The sequence below is a fragment of the Pteronotus mesoamericanus genome, unplaced genomic scaffold (genome assembly GCF_021234165.1).
Source record: "Pteronotus mesoamericanus isolate MK-2021 breed Mesoamerican mustached bat unplaced genomic scaffold, CSHL_Meso_final contig_42, whole genome shotgun sequence".
Lineage (NCBI taxonomy): Eukaryota > Metazoa > Chordata > Mammalia > Chiroptera > Mormoopidae > Pteronotus > Pteronotus mesoamericanus.
Window position 1 is genome coordinate 2,566,015 of NW_026555157.1, and position 13,248 is coordinate 2,579,262.

Genomic DNA, 13,248 nt, shown 5'->3' on the forward strand with positions numbered 1-13,248 from the left:
GGAAATCTCCTTATTGGAAGTAACCATAATACCTTATTGTGAATTAGTACATTAGGTCACTTTCTCCTTAACCAAACTAAAGGGAACTAGTGTTTCCTAAGTCTCCCTTATGGGCTAGGTACCAGGAAAAAAATTTTCAGCATTTTAGAAAGAAACAATGGTTTTATAATGGGATAAAGTCTGTAGAATGTTTGAGTAAATGTAGAATGAAACACTCAAAAGGGAAAAGAAGAAATAGAGTTGGAAGGCTCCAGGATAAGTACTCTCATTTTTTGTGTGTGTGTGCTTTTACCTTCTTGACAGAGTTGGGGAAAGGGTGAGCGTGATTTTTTAGCAAGAGTTTTCCCTGACTATTATCTTGGATGAGTAATAAATTATCTTTTTCTTTTTTTTAATTTAGACATTTTTGTTATCTCACAAACACAGTGAGATAACACTCACTGTGGTCATGAGTCTCCAGGATCCCTACCTCCCTCTAAACGTGGATTATTGAGGGAAGGATGTAATGGAATAGGAAGTTAGGTGAAGGGATGAAGAAAGGGACAGCCTGGGAAGGAGGGCAACGTGGAGTATGTGGGACGGTTTCCCATGTAGAGGCTGCCCTGTCCCCAGTGGAGACCCAAGGGAAGGTCAAGTCCAGTACTTTGCTTTCTCTCTGCCTCTTCCGTTTCTTATCTGCCTTCTTTCTCTCTCCTTTACTTTTTTTTTTTCTTTCATTTCTTGACTGAGACAACCAACTGGATACACCAGCATCTGGAGAGAATGGAGGCACTGAAATGTTACTACCTCTGTGGAGTAGTCTTTCGGGAACTTCTGACACACCAGCAAAAATATGAGCATTTCACCAGAGCCAAGGAACCAAGCAAAGCCTTGCCAAAAATTCACAGAGAGCCAAAGAGCATGTGGGTGCTGCCTGTTTTTGTTGACACATCCTTTAAAAGCATTCTGCCTGTAGTCCTCATTAATATTACTCGGACCATAAACTCTGACTTCTAGTGATAATAAAAGACCAAAGGGTTTCCTGGGTGCAAAATGAGTGTTCAAAATGTTAAAAGGTGCAGGAAGTCTTTACTATGAATAACTCATAAATAAATGCTGTTATTTCCAGGCCTTTCCTATGTTACTTGAGAGAATAAGATGAACCCATTGGAGGAAAGATACAGTACGTCCTCATGGAAAATGAGTGTCTCGCTACTCATGCCATGATAACTAGGAGATTTGATTTTCTTCTTCAAATACGGTACCATCTTGGGCTTTCCTAGCCACCAAGTTCCTGCAGCCACTGTCAGCGAGGAAATCCCAAAGCATAGATATCATACAATATTTCTAGCTCTAGGGATCTAATGCTTAGAAACAAAAAATGGAACCATCATTAAGGGTGAATATACAGTATGGGAGGGAGGAAACATTTATTTAGAACCAATGCCAAGCACAGGGATGGGCACAGGGATGGGCACTGAAATGGGCATTGCAGGGTATGTACCCATCTGCTTGTTCAAAAGGAGCCCAACTGTCTTTTCAACATTTCTAGCAATCAAATGTTATGTCTTATGATTTGTTTTGCAATGAAATTTCCTCTGGAACTTACAAGCCTTCTATGGTACCTTCTTCCAGTGATTTGTGTGTCCAGGAAACATCCAATATTCTTTTCTAGATATAATTTTCCAGCCTGCCTTACTTCTTTCCTTCTCTACCATCATTCTTCCCCATTTCTTTCTCAATTTAAGGGAGCTAATTTGAAGGTTATTAGACTAAGACAAGAAGGTATTGATTGCATTCTATTTTTTTTTCCTCAAGTAACCCAAGACTGGAAGAAGCTAAGAAACATATCTGATGAAGAACTATTATCCAAAATATACAAGCAATGCTTCCAACTAAACAGTAAAAAAAAAAAAAAAAAAAAAAACTCAATGAAAAAATGGGTCAAAGACCTTAATAGACACCTCACCAAAGAAGACATACAGATTGCACATAAACGTGAAAAGATGTTCCACATCAAAGAGATACCACTGCACACCTATTTGAATCACAACAGGAACTCTCATTTATTTTTGGTTGAAATGCAAAATGGTACAGCCAGTTTGGAAGACAGTTTGGTGATTTCTTACCAGATTAACATACTCTTACAATATGATCCAGCATTCACAGTCCTTGGTATTTACCTAAATGAGTTAAAAAGTTGACATAAAAACTTACACAGAAATGTATATAGTAGTTTTATTCATAATTGTCCAAACTTGGAAGTAACTATTCTGTCCTTGGTGAATGGACAATTGAACTGTGGTTCATCAGATAATAAAATACCATGCAGCACAAATTTAAAAAAAAAACAAAACCCACCAAGACATGCAGGAACCTTAAATGCACTTTATGAAGTGAAAGAAGACAATATGAAAAGACTATATACTATATGATTCCCAATCATATGACATTCTGTAAGAGACAAAACTGTAGAGAGAGTAAGGAAGATTGGGTTGGTGGGGAGTGTTAAATAGACAGAGATGAGATCACACAGGGAAACCTAAGAAAACGAGAGATTTTATATCCAAACTTTTAAGAACTGCAAAATTTATAGTTAGATACAGGAGGATGGGCTGGAAAGATAAGAGAAAAATTGGGGGCACGAAGGGTCATAGATAATAATGGGAGAGAGTTGCAAGACAGAGAAGCCCTTGTTAAGAACTCCTACTTGTGGCTTCCTAAAAGTCATCTAATTGGATAGATAACCTAATTGGATTCAAAGTATTAATTCTTTACCTTCTCAAAAGCAAAGGAAATTATTTAATTGACTTTAAGGTCAAATGCAATTATGTGAGTTTTTAGTCCCTAGCCAGGCTAGTGGCTCAAATAAAGAGTCTCTAATAATGTGAAGAAGGCAGCTTCTTTGCATGCCTGTAGAAAAGTTGTGTCTCTGTAAATGTAGAAAACATCGGATTAATCAACAGGGAGATGACTGCACAGATATGAAGCTCTGCCAGGTATTCCCAACCTATTTACCAGACATGGTCAACATTGGCCTCTTCCTGTGCTGGAAACTAATCTTCCTGTTTGGACCTAACTGTATTATTCTTAACCTAACCAAAAATAATGAACAATAATGTGAGGAAAATCTAGGGATTCTTGAGAAATTATTCCAGAAAACTATAGTCAGAAATATGTAAATCTGAGAAAATAAAAGCATAAAAAAGTCTTAAAAGATACCCCATTCAATGCAATGAACTTTCCTGCCCAACCATTCAACAACTGAACTACTTACTCGAACTGCCAGTGATTTCATAACTCAGCCCCTCACACTCTTGAGCATTTCCAATGATGACAAAGTTCACCCTTTTACTTTCTTGGAATTGGTTCTGGTTCTGTTCTCTGAATCTCTGTATTATTCTCCTAGGGCTAACATAATAAATTACCATAAATTTTGTGGCTTAAAGCAACATAAATTTATTTTCTCACCATTCTGGAGGCTGGAAGCCCACAGGACTACACTATCTCTCTGAAGGCTCTGTGGCAATCTGTTCTTGGCCTCTTCTAGGTTTTGGTGACCACACGCATTTTTTGGTTTGTTGCTGCATCAATCCAACCTCTGATTTCAAGTTCCCACTGCCTTTTCCTTTTCTTTCTGTGTCTCTTATGTACAAACACTTTTGTTTATTGATATATATACTTACTTAATTTTTAATTTTTAACTCATGTTTATTCTATTACAGTTGTCTCAATTTTTCCCCCTTTGCCCTCCTCTACCCATCCCACCCTGCCCCCCTCTCACACAGTCAATTCCCACTCTGTTGTCCACGTCCATGGGTCATTCATACATGTTCTTTGTTCAGTCCCTTCTCCTTCTTGCCACCATTGTCCTCCTTACCCATCTCCTCTGGTCACTTCCAGTCTGCTCCATGTTTCCTTGCCTGTGGTTTATTTTGTTCATTATTTTGTTGAATAGATTCCACTTATAGGTGAGATCATATGGTATTTGTGTTTCAGCAACTGGCTTTTTTCATTTAGCATAATATTCTCCAGTTCCATCCATGTCATTGCAAAAGGTAGGAGTCCCTCCTGGAGGTGGGGTTATTGGGTCCTCTCAGGCCACTGCTGCTCAGGAGAGTGGACTGCCTGAGCCAGATGGCTGCTGTGATATTGGGGAGGAGTCAGCACCGGGAACCCGCCAGTTACTCTCTCCGTTCTCTCCCCAAAGCCTCCGTCTCCAGTCTCTCCTCAAGTGCCTCTAGACCACTTTTCCAAACTTGGAAGTAACTATTCTGTCCTTGGTGAATGGACAATTGAACTGTGGTTCATCAGATAATAAAATACCATGCAGTACAAATTTAAAAAAAAAACAAAACCCACCAAGACCCTTTAGCCAAGGATCTACTATTTGTGGCTGCCACTCTGTACTCAGCAGTCAGGCTTTAGCACTACCCCGCCAGGGTTGAGTCCCTCCTGGGAGCGGGGCTATTGGGTTCTTTCACACTGTGCCGCTCAGGGGAGTGGTTTGCCTGCGCCAGATGGCTGCTGCCTTAAGGAAGATGAGTCAGCACTGGGATCCCACTGGCCACTTGCTCAGTTTTCTCCCCAAGGCCTCCTTCCCCAGTCTCTCCTCAGACATCTCTAGCCCACTCTGCCCCTGCCGTTGCAGGAGCCCAGGGTAAGTGGTTGCAAATAAAAACTTATGCACTGGCTCTTTAAAAGGCTCTCTGAATCTCTAGCCACCCATCTCTAGCAGAGAGCAACCCTGCCGCTTTTCGCATCTGGGCTGTTATATGTGTAATTTTTGGGCTCTGGTGCTGTAGGCTGGAGATCCCCACTTATGGTTTAGACCTCACTTTTCTCAGGGGGATCCAACTGGCCGTTTAAATATCCTTCTGATGCTACCACCCATGGGTGCCCCGCCCACCTTCATGAGTCTGTACCACACTCCTTACCAGTTAGGTTGTGCTAAAGCTGACTCTTCTTTCTGTCCAAGGTTATAAGGCTCTTCTCTCGTTATTGTTCAGTTGTTTGTTCCAGGTGATTTCTCCACAATTTAGTTGTAAATCCAGATTGGTCCTGGGAGGAGGTCAGCATGACTTTCACTCACTTCTCCGCCATCTTGATTCTACTTTATTTTTACACACACTTTTCATTGGGTGTAGGGCATGCTGAGATAATTCAAGATGATCTCATCTCAGAATCCTTAACTTAAATTACATCTGTGCATATCTATTTTCCAAATAAGATTACATTCTCAGGTTCTAGAGTATAAGATGTGGACCTTACTACCTTAAAAAACAGTAAAGTGGTCTGATTAAGAACACCAAATGCTGGATTTTAGGTGTTACTTCCTGGAGAAATTCTCTAAAAAGTTCTGCCAGTTTATAACTGAAAATACTACTTAGCCTCCCCTAGTGTACAGGATTTTCATTGTAGTTATTATTATAGCAGGATTTTTTGTTGTTGTTGTAAAATAGAATAATAGTATGCTTCTATAAGGTTGTGGTGAATATCAAATAACATACTATATGAACAGCAATCGGCACTATGCCTGGTAAAAGAGCAAAGTACTCAATAAATATTAGCTTTTTTATAACTGTTATTTTATAATACTCTGAAGTTTTCAATGTATGACCAGTAACTTACCTGATTTAATCCTCATAACCTCACAATTGGCTAGGCATCAGGAGATCCAGACATGGCAAGAGTTGCTTAATATTTCCACAATATTAGTTTAAGCATTAACCTTTATTTGCTCTTCTTCTTCCCCAAAGTAACTTAAGGCAGTTCTAAAATATGTATACTTAAAAAGTAGTAAATTGTGAAAATCAGAACCAAGTAAAAAGTGATGAGTGCTCATATCAACAATAATGATAAATTCAGTTCCACCAATTATGTGTCATATTTGGCTCTTACAAAATGTTAATTATGTTTTCTGGATGCTGGGATATTGAGTTAATTTTCTCTCCTCCCCTCAGTTTTGTTCTTCTGTATCCACTTTAAACTAAGAGCAGGGCCACTCTAGTTATAGAGAAAGACAGTGGAACTCCTGGAAGGTGTGAAGTAAATATCACTCCTACTTCACCATCTGCAACTGTGCTCTTTGATAAAGCATTGGAAGTAAAGAGAGTCACACTAGTTGGTAAAGGAAACTATTGCAAAACTCTGTGCTATGCATCCTCATCCTGGTGATTTTCTTTGAATTCCAAAGTAAATCCTGACTACTTTCTTACTATTGATCTTTGCCATGAGAGCGATTGTGTAATCATTTTAAAACCTGAGCTTCGATGAAAAATTGAGCACAAAACACCTGGGGTTATGTTTTCACTGATAAAGGCTAAGAGTAAACAAATCAAAGGTTGTTGACTAAGGAAAAACTTTGTTTGAAAATCAGGTGAAAGGGTGTCAATGATACTAAATAGACTGTGAAAATAGAGGAGATAACGGTGTTCTTGCTTAAATGAAAGGCCACCCTCAAGCAGTCAGTCAGTAACAAAATTGGAACCTTGTTCTTTTTTTAAATTTGGGATTATGAGATTTTCAAACACATGCAAAAGTGGAGAGAAGAGTAAAATGAACCTCAGTTTCAACAATAATGATCAACATATAAACAGTCCTCTTTCCTATCATCTATATCTATGACATCATAATATTACATGGTAATTATGTAGAATCAAAATATACATTGAGTGATAATAGATCCATTTCTAAATTGTTTCCCATTTATCACATTATTTCACGAATGTTCACAAGTTGTTTTCTTTAAATATACAGAGGTAAGTTTATTTTGTCTATCAATAAGTGTTAAATTTCTCCAGAAAAAGGATTTGATTAGTGCCTCCCTCTGCAACTCTCTCTCAGGAATCAGTACAGTGGGATGGCTGAAACAGTGCTTGATAAATGCTACCCACTGCTGTTCTGACCACCATTAACACAATTACCAGAAACACATGTAGAAAATAGTAAAGAGAAATTAAATGTTACTAGCAACTGTATGGTCAGAAAATTACATACTTAATTGGTATAAAATCCAATTATCACAAACTTCACATAGTAGCATTACCACCTTTACTCCACCTCTCTGTTCAATAAACCAAGCCAAACATGAGCCCCAGGCTTATGAAATCACTTGTTTTCTTTCTTTTCAACTTCTTGCCACTACTGAAATATTTTCTCTAGTATGTTCAGCTTTTGAAGAGAGTGAATAGAAATTCATTCAAGTCTGGCTTTATAAGTGTTAGCTTCATAAGTAGTTCTTGGGTTTTTTTCTTGTTGTTGTTAACCTGACATACCTGGAAACTTTCCATTCCTCACCCAAAAATGTGTTTCTCTCACATACCCACATCAGGATACATGTAAAAAAAAAAATAAAACAAAAAACAAAAACAAACAAAAAACTTTGCTGAAAACAATCAAAATTATTCTAGTCAAAGAAAAGAATTCTTTAGAATTTAAGAATAAGATCAGAACTGTCCACGTTGTCTATCAAATCAGATGTTTACCTGTTCACTGCCAAAGTTAACTGGCAGTATGTCAAAAACCAATGAAGGAAATTGCTTTGAACGTCACACAGAGGGAAGCCGTCTAGGAAAATTTTGGGTTCCAGTAAGTGCTGAGGTCCTGAAACTATATTTAAATGTAGAAAATGTTTTTTATCTGCTGAGTCAGTATCCCTAACCAGTTCTGTCAGGCCACACAAGAGTCTTTTTGGCTACATTGGAAATTTCTGCTCTCTGGTTTTCTCATCTATCGTGGTAAAGGAGCGAGGCTTGTGTGATTTCAGTGTGTCCCTTGGCATTACTAGGCCTCAGTGTTCTCACCTCTGAAATCCCCTCTAACTTTGACTTTTTAATCATTCTTACACAGTCTCTTCCATGGAGACTCACAGGACACTATGCTCTTGGAAGTTTCGGCTTACCAGGGACATTAACATCGGTCAACTCCTGAGACCTAAGATTCAAACCGTAGCCAACCTTTGTTTATACAAGATAGTGGCTTCTGATGACACTTTGGGGATAAAACCCAGTCAAGTCAAATGCAAGTTAATAGGCCTGAAGTTCCCACAAGGAATGCAGTCTCTCTTTCCAAAGGATTTGTAAGTTAAAGTTAGCTGTAGACAACTTAGAGGGAAGCATTTCCTTTACCCAGAGTTCCAATCATGTCTGGGCAGCCACAGAACCAACTTGGCCTCTTAGAAAGTCACTGGGACAAGTGAAAAAGGAGAATAAAATTCTAGGATATTTTTAGGTGGCGTTTTCACAAACACTGGTCTAGTCCTGTCCTGTCCATGCAATAGAATCAATGTGCTTTCATCAGGCTGCTCACTGTCACTGAAATTTTAGTGCTTCCTGATATTTCTTATCTAAGAGCCATTGGGCCTATTAATACATTATTTAAGAGCAAGTAAAGCCATCACCTGACTTATTTTTATGTGAGATGTATAGAATATTGTCTTGTATTTATAAGAAGGGAAACCAACATGTGTACACATTAAGGAAATTACTACATACAGACTGAACATGAGATACAGAATCACGTAGTATTTGAAGTGCATCATCTGGGCAGCTGGGCTTCAGTGCCTTTCTGCGGTTGGACTAGAAAGTGCAAGCTACTTCCAGAAAAATGTAACTCCTTTTCTGAGTTTCAACTTTTTGAGTTGAATTTTCCACTATCCAAACTAACTATGATTTTAGTTACAAGTATCAAAGTATCTGTTGAATTCTCTGGAACCTTTCAAATTCTGGCAAGATTTTTCTATCACGGCATATTATCAGATCTGGTAAAACAAGATAACTCTAAGGAGAGAATTCTAAGGGATAACCATTTTGGCCTCTCCTTAAATGTTTTGGAGGGCTCTCTGCCATCTCTGATGGCAGGTTGTGGCCGTTAATACTCCAGAGCAAGATGGCAAAACTGTATTCGGAAAACCAAATGCTAAATAGTAAGAACATTAACTTTTGTGTGTTTTATTCTTTTTTCCCTTATCCTCAGCACAGGGAAAGGTCAAATCATTCTGGATGTTGTGCTGGGGTGTCTGCTGCTGTTGAAACAGATCCCAGCAGGGTTGTTTCTCTGCTAACCCAAAGGGCAGCTCCCACTGCCAACACGCCTACCTCCTCTTCAGCTCCACATTCAACGCCCACTTCTGGACACATGTGGGGCTGACTTTGGGGGTGGGGAGGAATTGGAAAGCAACTAAGAACATGAACCCTGTGCTATTTCAGTGGGAGTTTTGGGGTTACATAAACTTCCACTTGAGCCTTACAGCCACTCGGTAAGACAGACTTGGTGCACATAAAATTTCTAATTGAGCAAATGCAAATTCAGAGAAATTAAGCAGCTGATCACATATTACTAAATGTCAGGAATGGAACTTAAACTCCCTTTTTGTCTCTAAATTTATTGTACCTGTTCTAGGCCTCATGACCACCAATTTCTAAAGTCCCTTTCCCCCTCTCTCCCATGTAATACAATCACACTCTCCCATGAGCAGGAAGGATGTTCCAATGCAAAGGTGTTTGAACTATTCCTCCCTCTCATAATATATTAGCATAATATTAATTTGTTCAAGAAATATGTATTGAATATTTGTACTACATGCTCAGGAAAAGCAAACAAGCAAGCAGATTAAAAAATCCTTGCCCTCATGCCACTTACAATCTAACAGAAGGAGACAGATAAAATAAACACAAAGTATATTTCATGCTATAACAGTGATGAGTGCAGTGGAGGAAAATGAAGAAGAAGAAATAGAGAGTGTTTGCTGGGGATGGGGCTTATGTGCTAACTTGGGGGAAAAAAACTACCCCACCTGCCCTGCCTCCCTTTTGTGTTCAGCCACAGGCCCACAAAGCCACAGTAAAAGACCTGGGAGGAGTTCAGTCCTGCGCTGTGGAAAAACTCTACCTCACCAACCTTATGAATGCTCGGTGAGGTTCTCAAATATAGGCATTCTGATGGGAGTTTGTGTATTAATGTAACAGACGATTTAGTTTGTTTGGTATGTAGAACAGACCAACCTCAAGATACAAAGAAGACTGAGAAAATCCATAGTCAACTGATAAGACTAATAGTAGCTAAGGAACCCCCACAATGTTGCTGTGGAAACAGAATGAATAGTTTGAAATGAAGACTTTGCCATGTCCTCAGAAAGTAAATATCTTTTGAGTTGAGAAAATGTTGGCACAAAAAATACTTTATGTAACTAAGTGGTTTAATCAGAAACTGGAAAATCATTTTTTGTACTTTGTTTTTTAATGTTTACTTTAGAGAGCCAAGAATATAAGTGCTATCATTTAGAAAGCCTTTCTTTACTTTTGGAAAATAAACAAAAAATGTGGCTATCTTGGGATCCTTCTACAAGTTATTCAATGCTGGGAAAAATATATAATTACTGTATTTTGCAGTGTATCATGCGCACCCATGTTTTTGGTCCAAACTTTCAGGGAAAAAAATCTTTTAATTTAATTTTTATTGATTTATATTCAGATACTTATTTTTTGTATTGTAAAGGAATTTTAGCATTTATTTTTCAACATATTATGGTATAAGAAATTTTATGTAACAAATAATTATAAAACCCAAGAACATATACAAGGTATTTCAGGCACTACCTACGTATAATGTGCATCGTTATTTTTCCCTCCAAAACTTGGGGAGAAGAGTGTGCATTATACCTGGCAAAATACGGTATTTCTTTTGGTAAGTTTGTATCAATAATTTGAAAATGAGATATCAAGAAAAGCATTTTTTTTTAGTTTATTCGCCTTTAAAAGAAATTAAATGTAACCATTTTTTCTGGATTGACAGATTTCTTTTGGGGTATAAACTTTGTGCAGTAGATGACCAACAAATACAAAATATGGTAACTAGAATTAACTGTACACAGCAGTATACCTGATTATGTACAGTGATGTAGTCTCAACTGTGTCTAAAAGTAATTATGAAAACAAGTATGTTTTATCTTGAACTTTCCAAATTTAAACTGTATTTTTTAGCGTAAGGGACTCATAGTATTACTAGCTTGTTAAGCAGATTTTGAATCTAGTTTTTAGTGTTCAAAACACATGAACAGAATGATCACTGAAGGACTGAAGCTGCCTGCTAGAAATATTTGTCACATATTTCCCATGCACAGTTTCTCAGAAGGGGTAAGGGTTACATGAACTGTTAAACCTTTGCACACGTCTTTGACACTTTTGCCCATTCTTTCTTTGCTTAACCAAGGTATGAGGTATGACTGTAACAACTGTTATGTTTTCCATTAAACCAGAAGTATGATATTATTTGATATTTATCTTATATTTGTGATCTGAATTTTACCACCTAAATGTAATGTCTTCATATGGATTCCTACATTAAAATATTTTTTATTAGGAAAATCACAACAACAAAAACATTCCAGGCAGAGAAAAGGGTCAGTGCCAAGGCCCTGTAATGGAAGCATGTCTGAGTGTTGGTGAAATAGTAAGGAATCTAGTGTGGCTGGCAAAGCTAGATCAGGGAAAAGAATAGTAAGAGATGATTTCAGAGCCCAATCATGTAGAGAGAGCCATCGTAAAGACTTTGTCTTCTATTCCAAATAAAATGAGAAATACTTGGAAAATTTGTGCAGAATGATATGATTTTTCTTGACTTATATTTTAAAAGTTTTAAGAATAAATTAAAAGAAGCAGAAAGCAGAAGCATGGAGATTAATTAGAAAGCTATGGCAACCATTTGTCCTGGCTGATGTGGTTTAGCGGATTGGGCGCTGTCCCGCAAAACTCAAGGTCACTGGTTTGATTCCTGGTCAGGACACATGTCTGGGTTGCTGGCCAGGTTTCTGGTTGGGGCTTGTGAAAGGCAACTGACTGATGTTTCTCTCCCTCCCTTCCTCCTTTTCCCTCTCTCAAAATAAATAAATAAACTCTCAGAAGAAGAAAGAAAGCCGTGGCAACAATCTAGGAGAAAAATAATAATGGTTTAGGCCAGGTGACAGGATTGGGAGTTAGGAGTAGGATTCCTAGTGTATTGATAGAGCAAACAGGATATACTGACAAACAGGATGTGGGATGAATCACAGGATGAATAAAGGGGACAGTGAAGGCACTGGGCAGGAAGCCTGGGAGTTTCAGCCCTACTTCACATTCACAGTGTTCCCTGAGGACAATCCCTGAAAAGCCTCACTGTTCATACCTCAAAAATGGGCTTCAATACCTTCCTGACCTCACAAGGCTCTAATGAATGCGATGAATACATGCGATGTATCTAATGAATACAAAAGTTACCTTGCTTAGAATTGACTAATAGCTCTGTGTTTCCTTGTTGCAAGTTCATTAGTTTGAGCAACTGTGGTGGTGAGATTGAAATCCAATCTGGAATATTTTGAGAAGCAACATTACAATTATGAGGAATTAGTTGAGGAAGTTTTATTTTCAAAACAATAAAACCTCTCTCTTGATGATCTAAGAATGACAACAGAAGAAAGTTTGTCCAAGAAAACTATTTTAACAAAAGCCTTATGGATTTTGTCCTCTTTAAGCCTGAGTTTATATAATGTTACCTAGTTGGTAATTCATAAATTAGTACCTCCTTCCTCTTTGAAATCCTCATTTTCAGTTTTAGTTTTATTTAAGCACAAAGGTGTTTTTCCCCCTTTCCCCTGTGTCAGAGTAAGTTTACCATCATCCTGGAATTTTTCTAAGTTTTTACTAAGAGAAGAATTATGTGATCGAGTTACTCTAAGTGGCTCAAATGCTTACAACTTCCCTGATGTGGCTTAAGTATAGAAAGCTCAAGCTGCTTCTTTCTAATTCACAAATTCAGAAGAAGCACTGCAAGATGAGTATGGAGGGTAAGCCTGTCCTAGGGGTGTGGCAGCAGGAGTCCTAAGGCAAGACTGGTGTTACACAGGCATCGGACCTGCCCTCCCATCCTCCCCCTCTCTGCACTCTCTATGACCCTCTTAAGTCCTGTCCATCAAAACCTACCTATTCCAAGTCCAAAGCTCTCAATATCTTGCAAAGTAACTGATAATATATTTAATAAGCCAATTTAAATCAATTGTTAGTGATTGAAGAGAAAATAGTCCTATGGCTCTTAGCACATTAAGGGAAACTCCCGGAAAGGTAATTACTAGAATGCTTAGGCACTATGAATATAGACAGCTGTTTAGTAAGGGCTTCCTTTGAAAAAAACTCATGAAGTCTTCTCATAAAGTGGTCTCTTTCTTTGTCTATACTTTAAGTGAGCAATCTTCAGTATTTTATTTTATTTTTTGATAAATGATTAGGTCTTTATTAA